We start from the raw sequence: 13,308 nt of genomic DNA, 5'->3' as shown, positions 1-13,308 counted from the left end.
ACATATTCTGCAGCTTGGAGCTTAACCCCACCGAGCCTCACCTTCCTCACCCCCAAAATGAGGATAAAACTGCAGATTGGCAGCTAAAATAAAATGACACAATCTGCTTACGCCACCCAAGACAATATTAAGTGTTCAGCACACAGAGAGCCCCATCATTTTTGTTATCGCACACCGCTCTCCAGCTCTCCCCAAGGGCGCGGGGCCGGGCTGGCCAGTCCCCCCACCCCGCCTTGCCGTGAGGGCAGTGCAGGCTGAGGCTCAGTGGGCAAGGGAACCCAGAGGGATCAAAGGTAGAACAAGTCAGAAGATGAGGAAGGAAGTATCCTTTGGGCACCAAGGGTCAAAGCTACAAAAGCCAGAGTCTGTCATCAGGGTTAAGGCAGTAGTGGGAGGCAGCATTGAGAATCAAAGGCAAGAAGGGCAAGAAGACCCGGAGACTGGGGAGGAAGCCAAAAGCAAGGTTTCAGGAAAGGAGAGAAGGTCCCGAACTGCTGCTGTGGACAGAGCTGAGGAGCCCGTGTGGCCCCGATGGGTCAACTTGGTTTAAAAGACAGGATGGATGGGAGCAGACACCCTTGACCACCTCCCACTAGTGACTGTGAAGACACCTCCCAACAAAAGACTGAAGAACCTTCTTGTGAAGAATTCTCTCCACTCCCAAGAAAAAGAACATTAAGCTTTCTCTCTGAACCTTCCAGGTAAAGGGACAATACACAGTCCTTGTCGTTCTTCCCAGCCAACACTGAAGATATGAGGCAAGACAGCATTGAACCAAAAAAAGGAGAACTTTTAACTGATTCCTCATTCTAAATGTTTTTCCTGTTTTAATCCTTTTACCCCGCAACTCCATGAGGTAAACACTGTCATCATCCCCATTTTACTGATAAGCAAGATGAGGCTTAGAGTCGGTGAGTAACCTGGGTGAGATCATCCAGCCAGAAAGATCCTGGCTGTCATGAACGAGCCCCCCACCCCCAGCCCAAGCCACCTGCTCCACTGTCTCCATTGGAGCAAGACACCAGGTGGGGCGGGGATGGGAGGGGGGGGCGCTGAAGGAGAGGTCTCTTCCTCTGAGCTTGGAGGGAATGTGAGAGAGGTTAAAGAACTTGGGGGGTGGGGTTAGGGCAGGGGTGCTCAGGAAACTAACAGTCTATATTTTCTCTGAAAAGCCAAGCTTGGTTTGTGTGAAAAAGTGGAAGTGGGGTGATGGTGGGAAAGCATGAGGCCTCCCAGAAGGAGCCCAGGACCCTGAAGGCCTGGGAGAAGGGGTAGCAATGGCTGCTGCCCTAATAAAGACTGGACCTTCCCAGAACAGGGGCTGCTTATAAAGTCAGGAAGCCCCAGAGGCCTTTCTTTAACAAGACCCAGCCCCCGAGCTCTGGTCTCTTTCAGTGCTGTTCGGGGCTCCAGTGCAATATTCATGGGGACCCGTTGTAATGCTTGCCTGTGGAGAAGGCATAGACCAGAACCTTGCTATTTATCATGTGGCCCCAATTCAGCAGCAGGAGTACCTGGGAGCAGACTGGCCCCCCCGGATGTACTGAGTCCGAATCTGCACGTTAAGCGGACCCCCAGGGGATTCACGTGCACCCTTGAGGGTGAGCAGCACTGCACCAGAAGGCAAAATAGCCAGCCCCAAAGCTACAGTTTGAGCCCAAAGTCAAGGGTCTACTACTGTCTCATTACCGTGATTCTCATCAAGACATAGATCCCTGGAGAAAGAGAAGTGTTGGAGCCTGGGTCAGGAATTCTGGGCATGGTCTGGGTATCAACGTCCAGAGAAAAGTGGAAGGGGACGATTCCGCAGTGTTCCCTGAAAGGGAGCAGAAAGCAGAGCTGAATGCATAGCCTTGTGCAGGAGAGTGTTCCTGTCACATAGTCTGTGGCCTAGGGGGCAGTGTTAGCCATCCACCCTCCACCATCCAGTCATTACTGAGTGGCCACTCTGTGCCAGGCACTCTCCTAGCTGCTGGGAAAGCCACAGCAAACAAAACAGGCAAAAATCACTGCTTCCAAGAAGCTTTCATTCTAATGAGGAAAAAGAATAAATCAATGAAGTGAAAATATACTAGAGGCTAGACGGTGTAAGTGCTATGGAGGAAGATAAAGCAGAAAGAGGTATAGACGATATCAGTGGTAGTTTGCACATTTAGATAGTGGGGCCCAGGAAGACCTCCCTGAGAATGTGACATTAAGTCAAGACCCAAAGAAGGTGAGGGCTCAAGCTAGACAGTTGCAGACAGAATCAACAGCCCGCGCAAGGGCCCTGGGGCAAGAGTGTGCTTGGCTTTGGCTTGTTTGAGAAACAAGGAGCCACCTATGGCTGGAGAGGAATAAACAAGAGGAGAAGGACCGTTGGTCAGAGACTCAGCAACGAAGCGGATCCTAGAAAGGCTTACAGAACACAGAATTTTCGCTTTTACCGTGAGTGGGCACCTCACAAGCAGAGGTGTGGTGTGGTCTGACTTATGTTGTAACAGGATCACTCTGGCTGCGATGCTGAGGAGAGGCAGGGGCAGGGAGAGCAGTTAGGAGGCTGCCGAGAGAGTCTAGCCGAGGGAAGATGGGGACCTGGAGCCGGGTGGCATGGTGGCAGTGATGAGAAGAGGCTAGATTCTGGATATTGAGTGAAGATGGAGCCAAGAGGATTTCCTGTGGGAGGACTCCAGGGGTTTGGGCCTGAGTAACTGGAAAGATGGAGCTGCCATCATCTGCAATGGGGAAACCGCAGGCAGAGCAGGCCAAACCAAAGAATCTGGAGCAATAACGCACGGTGCAAAGCGCTCAAGGAGAAACATGTGTCATGTTTTCACTTCATGTGTTCTGGGAGCGAGTGGTTTTTAGTTTTAGTTGGAAAAAGTAGTTAGGTGTTCCCTCTACCCCCACTTAAAAGGATAAACGAAAATATCAAATTACCAAGTCCTTGCCAAATGTCAGCAGTGAGCTGGCACCAAATGCATCTGGGCTAGTACATTGCCCTGAGCACAAAGAGTGAGGATCCAGCTCATGGCGATGGAAACTGAGGGCTAGGCTTAACCACGAGCTCTGGTTAGCACTATCAGTCGTGCTGCCTGGCACTCCCCGGGCCCTCATCTTGATTCTCTCAGAAGGAACCTTTCGTTCATGCCACTTGGTGCTCGGCTTCTTCAGTCATCACTGAGAAGCGCCTTCCTCTGCCTCCACAGGGGCACGGATGGGGCCAAGAGAAGACCTGTCTAAGGCACAATGTGGCTAGGCTTGACTGGCAAATGGAAACCTCTCTTTTTCTTCCGGTTTTATTGAGATGGAATTGACCTATGACACTGTATAAGTTTAAGGTGCACAATGTAATAATTTGATGGACGTATCCATTGTGAAATGTTTACCACAATAAGCTTAGTTAACACATCCTTCACCTCACACGGTTACCATTTTGTTGTTATTGATATTACGGTAAGTACAGTAAAGCTCTACTCTCATAGCAACTTTCACGTATGCAATATGGTATTGTTACCATGCTATACATTATGCATCCCTAGAATTTAGTCATCTTATAACTGAAAGTTTGTATCCTTTGACCAACATTTCCCCATTTCCCCCACCCCCGGCCCCTGGCAACCACCATTCTACCCTTTCTATAGTTCGGTGTTTTTAGATTCCACGTATAAATGAGGTCGTATGATATTTGTCTTTCTTTCTCTGTCCGATTTATATCACTTAGCCTCAAGTTCCACCCATGTTGTCACAAATGGCAGGATTTCCTTCTTTCCTATGGCTAGATAATATTCCTTGGTATACATAGGCTACACTTTGTCTATCAATTGACCATCAGTGGACACTCAGGATGTTTCGTGTCTTTGCTATTGTGAATAATGCTCAGTGAACAGGGGGTGCAGATATCTCTTCAAGATAGTGATTTCATCTCCTTTAGATGTATACCCAGAAGTGCAATTGCTGGATCACAGGTAGTCCTATTTTTCATTTTTTGAAGAAACTCCATACTGTTTCCCACAGCAGCCGCACCAGTTTGCATTCCCAACAACAGAGCATAAGGGTTCCCTGTCCTCCACATCCTCACCAACAATTGTCAGCTCCTGTTTTTCATTTATAATGGCCAGTCTAACAAGCGTAAGGTGACATCTCATTGTGGTTTCGATTTGCATTGCCCCGATAATGAGTGATGTTGAGCACCTTTTCATGGATCTGTTGGCCACCTGGATATCTTCTGTGGAGAAATGTCTATTCAAGTCCTCTGCTCATTTCTAACTGATTGACTTTTGTTTTTGGTTTTGGTTTTTTGGTTGTTGTTTTTTTTTTTTTTTTTTTTTTTTGCTATTCCCTTGTAGGAGTTCCTTATATATTTTGGATATTAAGCCCTTAGCAGATATAAGGTTTGCAAATGTTTTATCCCATTCCAGAGGTTGCCTTTCCATCTTTTTGATTATTTCTTTTGCTGTGCAGAAGGTTTTCAGTTTGATGTTGTCCCACTTGTTGATTTTTTCTTTTGTGCTTGTGCTTTCGGTGTCATAGCCAAAAAAATCTTTGCCAAGACTGATGTCAACGATCTTTTCCCTTATGGTCCTTCTAGAAGTTTAACATTTTCCATTCTTATGGTAAGTCCTTAATTCACTTTGAGTTAATTTTTGTGAGTGGCGCCAAGAGGGGTTCAAATTTCATTCTTTTGCATGCAGATACCCAGTTTTTCCAACATTAGGAAAACTGAAGAGACTATCCCTTCCCCATTGAGTATTCTTGACAGCTGGAGATCTCTTTATTAAACCTTCATGAAAATCAACAAGGAATATGCCAAGACCACCTGACATGTCAAATCTGGTTGTCCTCTTAGAAAAAAAATTCAGTGACTTTATACACAGCCTTCTGAAGAACATTTGGCTATCATGCAATTTCAGCACTGGGATCCTTAAAAATCATCAGTTTAATGATTTTAGAGGAGATAAAAAAGAGTCAACAGATTAGCTGGAGTTACACAGCTCGTTAGGGGCAGAGCAGAAACAAAGACTCCCACGCTCCTGACTCCCATCACAACAGAGCCTTCAGTGCCTGGTTCACAGAGCTCACTGCAGGCTGGGAGTGTGCTACAGGTAGGCCAAGAAATGGCAGGGGGCCACTAGATCTTGTAGAAAAAGAACTTTTGAACCTGCTTCTTATACTTAAAATGGAAAATATATTTGACAGGAATTATGTAGCTTTCTCTGGAAACATCCTGAATTCCTAATTATTATTTTGACCCGTAAGATTTTAGCATAGCTTCTGCCTCCAGAGCACGATCTAGAGTGGCCGTACTACACAGCATCTTCTCCAGCTGGGCTGCTCAAATTCTGTGTGTTTTGTCAGTGCCACGATGTGAGAAGGGTCGAGAACTTTCCCATTATATTTTATATCTTATTTTTTATAACAACCTTAAAATATATCAATGTTGGTGACCTCTACTTTCCAGCCCAGCAACCCTTTGACGATCTTTCGTGTTTCTTAGAATGTTTGACTGAGGGTCATCTTAGAGCCAACCTGCACTCCAGTGGCAAAGGAGAGATGCTCCGTGAGGCACGGCTGTGAGAAGAAAGAGAGCATCCCCTCATGGGCATCAGCCTCACAGTGAATACTCGGGCTCCGATAGGAAAGCAGCAACTTGACACCCTTTCGACCATGATGGGGTCCCTCATGATGAATGTTTAAAGTTGCTTGGAAACTTTGAAATGTTTGTATTGTTTCTCAAAGTCTTTCTTTCCTTACTTCACATCCACTTTTTAAAGGCTTCTATATCTTTTCTTATAATATTTTGTTTATTTGACAGAGAGAGAGAAAGAGGGGGGGTTAGGGACATGAACAGGGGTTAGGGACAAAGGGAGAGGGTGGAGCAGACTCCCCACTGAGCAGGGAGCATGATGTGGGGCTCAGTCTCAGGACCGTGGGATCATGATCTGGGCCAAAGGCAGATGCTTAATCGACTGAGCCACCCAGGCACCTTCTATATCCTCTTTTTTTAAATTAAGAATAAGGTGTGTGTAAGGCTGGCATAAAGGATATACTCAATAAATATGTGAGGAAAGGATTATTGTAGCTAAAGTTTATAAAGTTGTATGACAAAATAAGAAGTGATCATGTTCATTATCAGCTTTAACTGAATGTTACAGAGGACTTTCCTTAGTAGAAAAAAAATAATAAATTGGTTCATTCAGCAAAACAAACCAACAAATACTTGCTAAATGGTTACCTTAAAAAATACAGATTCACTGACACTAAATTCACCAGGTACCATCATTGCATTACCATTAAAATAGTATGATGAGATACATAGAATATTTGCTTAATAATCCACCAAACAACCAAAACAACCAAAAGGTAGAATGTCCCAATCACTGCTTTATTTTTTCATCCAAGGTTAATGCAACCTACATTGAAATTACTATAGCATTTGGAAAATCGGCAGACTCTAGCTAGAAACGCACAACCGTAAATTAGATGAACTTCCACACTTTGTACTACTAGGCACTCTCGTGGGATTTCGATTATACACAGAGTAATTGATTTCTTTGAAGAGTTATTTAGTTGAAGATTTCATCTCTGCTCTTATATTTAAGTTTCTCCTCTACTTCTTTATTTTGGGGGGGAGCAGAAATGAGAGGGCACAGAGTGCCATATCATGTGAATATGAACTCAATATTAACCCAAAATGACTTCAACTATGTGTTCTTCATAAAAATAGGCCTCTGTTACTCTTCATACTCTGAACAAGCATTTACACACACACAAAATACAAACACTTTAATGCATTACAAATTACCTATGTGAGTTTCCAGGAGTATCCAACAAAACAATACCGTAGGAATTATTCTAGCCTGGATTCCTGCCCTTATAACACACAAACACACAACCAATTTATGCCACCTGCCAAACGACCAGTCTGATGCCTGTCAGTGACCATCTGGGAATACTCTACTTCTTTGTAAGTGCACATTCCTACCGCTTACCCATCGCCCCATCTCTTCTGTATTGTCAGAGATGATGTTAAACAGTCCCTTAAGACATCACACCTCCAGCATCACTCAGCGACCAAAGCTGCATGCTTTGTGAAGCCTCACTACTCTTTCTTTGATTGTAGTGCCCAGAACACCTCTCAGGTCTCAGCCCCCTTGCAGTTGGGCATGGCCTCGGGACTGTCTGATCAATGGACTATGAGAAGAAGGGAGTGTCATTTCTGGTATCTTCCAGGGTAAGGAGAAAGCAGCGTATTCCAGATGGCGCAGCTACCTGGTGGGGGGCCTCCGTTATCATGGGCTTTCATTGTGTGGAGCAGAGCCCCCTGCCAACTTGAGGGGGACATGTAACAAGAGCCAGAAGTGAAGGTCCTTGCTGTGTTAAACCACTGAGCTTTGGCATCACTTGCTTCTACAGCATCCTGATGGATCTAATGACTTGAGCTGCCATGTTCTGAGCCATCTGGACCAGCTCTTCACTTATAAACGTTCAGCCCATTCTCCAGCAAGCCCTAATTTCCGACCCTGGGAAGGACACATAAATTTCGCTGCACAGACCCAGAACCCCTCCAGCAGGTGACTTCCACCTCCTGAAACACCCTTTCTTCTGGCCCACATCTGCACACTTCTGTTGATCTTCCCAATCACATTCCTGGGCATTCAGGGAAGGTAATCACTGGCGATCCTTGTGCAGCCAAGACGTGCTTCCAGAATCCTCCTCCCAGGAAGCTCATGTCCAGTCACCAGCTAGCTCACTCAGGCTCCTCTCCTGGTTTGTCTCACCTCCTGGCTCCTCTCCTGTCCACTCAAAGAATTCAATTCACAGCTTGTTTTTTCTAAAAAGCAGACCAAGGATCGCCTCAGGACTTTAGTTAGAGCTGCTACTTTCTCGCCTCTTCATAAGAGAATGCTCATATTTCTGCATTCTCTCTCTCCTCTACCACAGAAGGGACCAGCCATTTTGGACTGAGAGCCTGAAGCCGAAGTCGGAAATGTAGCCCCGTGGTCACGGGGGGGACCTCATGTATTGCACCGTCCGTCCCAACTCAGGCAATTCCCGCGCGGATGCTCCAGCCGAAACCCTGCCGTGTTCCACTTCTCATTTCCAGGGCTTCCCTGCCTTTCAGTTAAGCCTGTTCCCTCCTGTTATTTTTAGATTTGATTTTACTCCTTACAAAGCGCCAGGGGTGGGAAGGGGAGAAATTTTTTTTTTCTTTTTAATTAAAAGCAGATGACAAAGACAACTCAGTCATGGAAAATAATAGGAGTCACACTGTCTCTCTGGCTCCCATTCGTGCATTTCCGCCATCAGCCTCGACTGAACAGAGCTGTGGCAATGCTAATCGAGTCTCCGCTGCCTCTTCTGGCAGATACACATTATCTAAGCAGATGTCTGCTGGGATTCCATTAGAGGGCTGCTTATGCTTTTCTTCCTTTCCACTGCTGCTCACAGAATGATTGCATTTTGGAGCTGGAAGGGAGCTCTATGACTAGTTCCATATTCCCCAGGAGGAGCCCAGGGCCGAGGGAGGTTAAGGGAGATGACTGAGAAGGTCCAGCCTCACCAGGTCTCTCCATCCCCTACCTTCTGAACGCTGAGCCTGTCTGTTGAATCCATGTTTCTCAGCCACCCTCACAGTCCAAATAGACTGAGAGCTCCTGCAGGTGTGACCCCCCACCTTACATATTCTGTTCCTGGCTTCTCGGGAAGCTGTACAGGCAGATCCATGTTCATGGCAAGGCACTAGGTTTTCATACGTTCTCCCTTGCACTCTTGTTGTTTACCTCTTTTCCAAAGACTGTTTTTTTTTCTGTTTCTCAAGCAAATGTAGTCTTGTGCATATTCTATGAGCTTGGACATTTGTTTGCTTACCTGTTTGCTAACAAAGAGAGTTTAATTCCAGATGCTCTTGTAAGACTTCATTTAGATTCAGTCTCAAAGTCACATTATTCAACATGTTTACAGTTAAAGTATTCTATTACCATATATAATAATTCAGACGTCCTGGTCTCTGTGCTGAGGTAACTTACATGGGAACAGAACGTAGCACCTGTTCGGGTCATAGCAGAGAATTTAGTTTTGCCTTGTCAAACTCTTGCCTTTCTTCCTTATTTCCCAAAGAAGGCCACGGAGTAGGAGTGACCAGATGAAATCACTTATAGGTTATCCACAGACTAAGCCTTGGAAGGCCTGATAAGGACAACTTCTGACCATGTCATATGGCAGACAGAAAAGGCAGGTGTTCTAGAATCTCTGTCTACCTCACTAAGAAAAGTAGAACTCTTGATTGTAAATGACAGAGACCCCAGCCAGCTTGAGCAAAAAGGCAAACTTATTTGAAGGCCCACGTCTCCATCAGGGAAGAGCAGGAATGCCACTAGACATCAGACACAGCTAGGACTAGGGACTCACAACCCCCAGCATGCTCTTTCCTCTACATCTCCCTCTGAGGCAACGTGATTTCTCCCACACGGGCGTTGTCCCTGTCGGGAAACCCTGAACTCTTCCTCAACCCCAGCTTAACCATTAGGGAGAGATTAGCCCCCTCTCCCCACTTCCAGTTGCAAAATGCCCAAGGAATGATTCAGTTGCTCTGACAAGAGCGAGGTGCTTACTCCCATCCCTGGATATTGGGGGCTTTTCTCAGAAGAGCGGACATCATAGAGGGCTCTTCGGTCACCCTGATTCACATTTATCATGACATGGGGCAATGGGCAAGTTTCTTAACTTCTCTGAGCCTTGGTTTCTTTGTCATGAAATGAAAAGTTCAGAGAGGAGGCAAAAATAATACCTTGTTCAAAGAGCTGTTGATTTTACATAGATAAGCGATGTTAGTAGCTGGTGCAGTGTCTGGTATATATGAAGCATCAATAAATGTTCATTTTTCTTTCAAGGTGAGTCTTAAAGTCAAGGAAGAAGTGAGCATATTAAAATGGAGAGGAAAATTTTTTGGAGCACAGGGAACCAAATGAGAAATGCTATACAATTCAAAGTAAGAGGCACTCTAGGAGTTGTTAAAAGGAGGGTAATTGAGCCTTAAATCATTCCCACCCATAAATCACCCACAAGATCCATGTTCTAGAAAAAGGAGGGGGGGACAGCATTAGCTATTGGGAACCTGGAATGTCAAGTTGACCAATTAATCTGTAGTTTGTGAGACAGTCTTTGCTATCGAGGGGAAGATTATTTTAGTCAAGTAACATTTTAGGACCAACATAAAAAGAATTGTAAAAGATTTGGATTTTGATGAACTCTGAGGAACAAAAGCTGCATTTGCTCATATTCCCTTTATAACTTTTTGGAGTCAGGCCAATGAACATATCCAGCTGTGCAGTAGGATAACTTGAATTTACTACTAGTTCTACAAAAATATTCCCTATGTTGTCTTCCCTCATACGCTTCATCCTTCAGTTTTATGAGAGGAAAAAAGACTTCATATTACACATTTCTTCAGTAAGATTACCACACCAATGCAGCACAGAAATCAATAGATTGTAAAATTTACAGTTTCCCCAAGGCTTTCCCAAAGAGTTTAATACATCTAAGATTTGGTGTTTTGTGCATTTGAACCAATTTGACTCACACAAACATCTGTTCTTGATAAAATAATATGAAACTTAATGTTTCCATGGTGGCACAGAATCAAACTCCACCCCCTCTCCTGTCCTCACCCTTTCTGCCATAGTCCCCACGTCATCTGCTCCCCCAGTTTGTAAATGACTGTGATGTCTTGATGACTCCCTAGAGTTCACCTGCCCCCAGTTTCCATTTCCCCAGACACACGTGGGTGACTAAAGGCAGCGGCCACACCTCCTCAACACCTATGGTTTGTGGCGTCTTGTACCGTTGAGTTTTAACACCTTCCAGGTTCATTCCACCCCCTTGAGCTTCAACTCAGCCCAGATCCTGGCTCTAAGACCCACTCCCTCCACGAAGGCTTCTCAACTCTTCCAGCCCATGGGTGCACCCTCCTCTAAGCTCTTACAGTCTCAGTGCTTGGCTCAGTACTTTAAGCAAAGGCTGCCTGGAGCTGTAATTTAATGTTTACAAGCCTATGTCTGGGACCTTGCTGTATGCTTTTTCCCTGGTACCAAGCACAACGCTGATACATAGAAGAGTCTCCATAGATCTGTGTATGAATGAATAAATGAGTGAATGAGTTGACGGAATGCTTTTCTACATGGTTTGACATTTTTAGTCTTTGGGAATCAAGGTTCATGTCAGACTTAAGTCTAAAGACAGCAGATTTTGGCTCAACCCTGTCAGTTACTCTTATCACAAATTACCTCATGCATCTGGGAGACACTAGGGTCAGCATTCGGAGATAGAACGAAACAGGGTGCCGTCAGGGATGGCGTGGAGTTGTGATCAAGCACAGAGGTGGGGCTGGGGACTGGAGATGGGCACTCATCCCGAATCTTGGTTCAGGAACCGAGTAACCTGCACTCCGTCCTGGCCAATCACTGAAAAGCAGGTTCTGTGATATTGGGCAAGTCATTAAATCCTCCTGAGCCCAAGAAAGTTCATAGACATCTACCAGTGTGTATACAGAGTGCCCTTTCGTCAGCGGAACAAATTATTGCAGGGCTCAGGAAGCATCCACTCGAAGGAGAGCAGGCCCAGCAAAGAGCTTTCTTCATTTGTTCACTACTTCAGAAGAGATGTTCAAGAGCACGGATGTTTAGGAAACTATCCTTTATGGGATGAAATGACTAGGAGCTGCTTCCCAGAAGTCACTGGACAATTGGAAACACACTCTCATCCTCTTGAATGTTCCTCGAGACTCAGCAAGAAGTAGGTAGGTCAGAACAGAAAGGATGAAGGCCCTTTGACCCTTTCTGAACACAGCTGAGCACTACTAGCATTTTAATTAACATTGACCCCCCCCCCCCAGCAGCTTGGTAAATAGCAGGCCTGAGTCCCTGGGTACTGAATGATGGTGACAATGATGGTGAGGAAGGGGAGACAGGGAGGAAAGGAAGAAGGGGAGGAGGAGAAGGAGACCTAACCTCCTCGAGGTCCCCATATGCCAAGCTCAGGGCCCCAGTCGTTTCCTTCCCTAACCTCACACAGTACCTGTCAGCCACAGTGGGCAGCCTGAGGCCAAGGGCAGGCTAGGAACTGGCCTGCAGTCACATCACTGAGTGGCAGAGGCACTCACCAGTCAAAAGCACAGGCTGTGAAGGATCAGGGATGTCAGGGGACAGAAAAGAGGCTCTGAGAGGGCAGATGGGGGATGCTTGAGGCTTGCTAGGGCCACACCTGTGGCACATAAGGCTCTTCCAACATCCAGCTCACCATCTGGTCGAATCCAGGTGTAACAAACATTCTGCATCCCTGGGAAGCGTGGGGACAAGGAGCATGTTCCGGTGGGGCCCAGAGCAGCTGTGAGGCGGATGAGAGGGCTGCACAGGAGTATGGGGCAGGGGCGGTCTACCAATGGGCACAGAAGGGCTTCCACATTCAAACAACCAATGCACACATCAGTGTGCACCAGCAAAAGATGAGTCCTACTTTAACCCTGTGCTGATACAGAACATAAGGTTTTTTGTAGTGTAGGAGATTAAAAAATTTTTAAAGCCCTTTGGCATCCTCTTTAACCCCCATCTTTTTAAAAATATGTATTTATTTAAGAGAGAGAGCATGAGAAAGAGAGAGAGAGCACAAGCAGGGGGAGCGGCAGACAGAGGGAGAGGGAGAAGCAGGCTTCCTGCTGAGCAGGGGCTCGATCCCAGGACCCTGGGATCATGACCCGAGCCGAAGGCAGATGCTTAACCTACTGAGCCACCAGGCGCTCATCTTTAATGAGGTCCCAGATGTCTCAACTGGGCCACAAGCACAAGCACATCTAACTGCATCTGTGAGGACATGGAGCTCCCCCTCCCTCCACCAGAAGGCCATCCTGGGAGCTCCGGTTAGCAGCTGAGGCAAATGATTGTTGCACACAAACCTGGTGGGTAGAGTGGTAAGAAAAGAGGAGAAAAGATTCCTAAAACATTGCCCAAATTTATCTCAACTTTCACATTTGTACTGGGAAAAACACACCCAAAATATAACCAACGGGAGTAGCTCATTACTTCAATGTTCCAAGTTTTCAGTCTGCTAGGCGAGAGCATCAGTTTGGGCAACTTCGAAGAAAATGTCCTTCCCTGGTGAGGGAGGGAGAGGGGGAGGAATGAGGGAGGGGAAGGGAGAAAGGGGAAGAGAGGAGGGAGGAGGGAGGAGGGAGGAAGGAGGAGGGAGGGGAAGGGAGGAGGGAGGAGGGAAGAGGAGGGAGGAGGAGGGAGGAGGAAGAAGGGAGGAGAAAGGAGGGAGGAGGAGGGAGGGAGG

This window comes from Callorhinus ursinus, unplaced genomic scaffold, assembly GCF_003265705.2.
Source record: "Callorhinus ursinus isolate GAN/ISIS: 27379988/994484 unplaced genomic scaffold, GSC_fseal_2.0 scaffold2, whole genome shotgun sequence".
In the NCBI taxonomy this organism is placed as follows: domain Eukaryota; kingdom Metazoa; phylum Chordata; class Mammalia; order Carnivora; family Otariidae; genus Callorhinus; species Callorhinus ursinus.
This window is presented reverse-complemented; position numbering follows the sequence as displayed.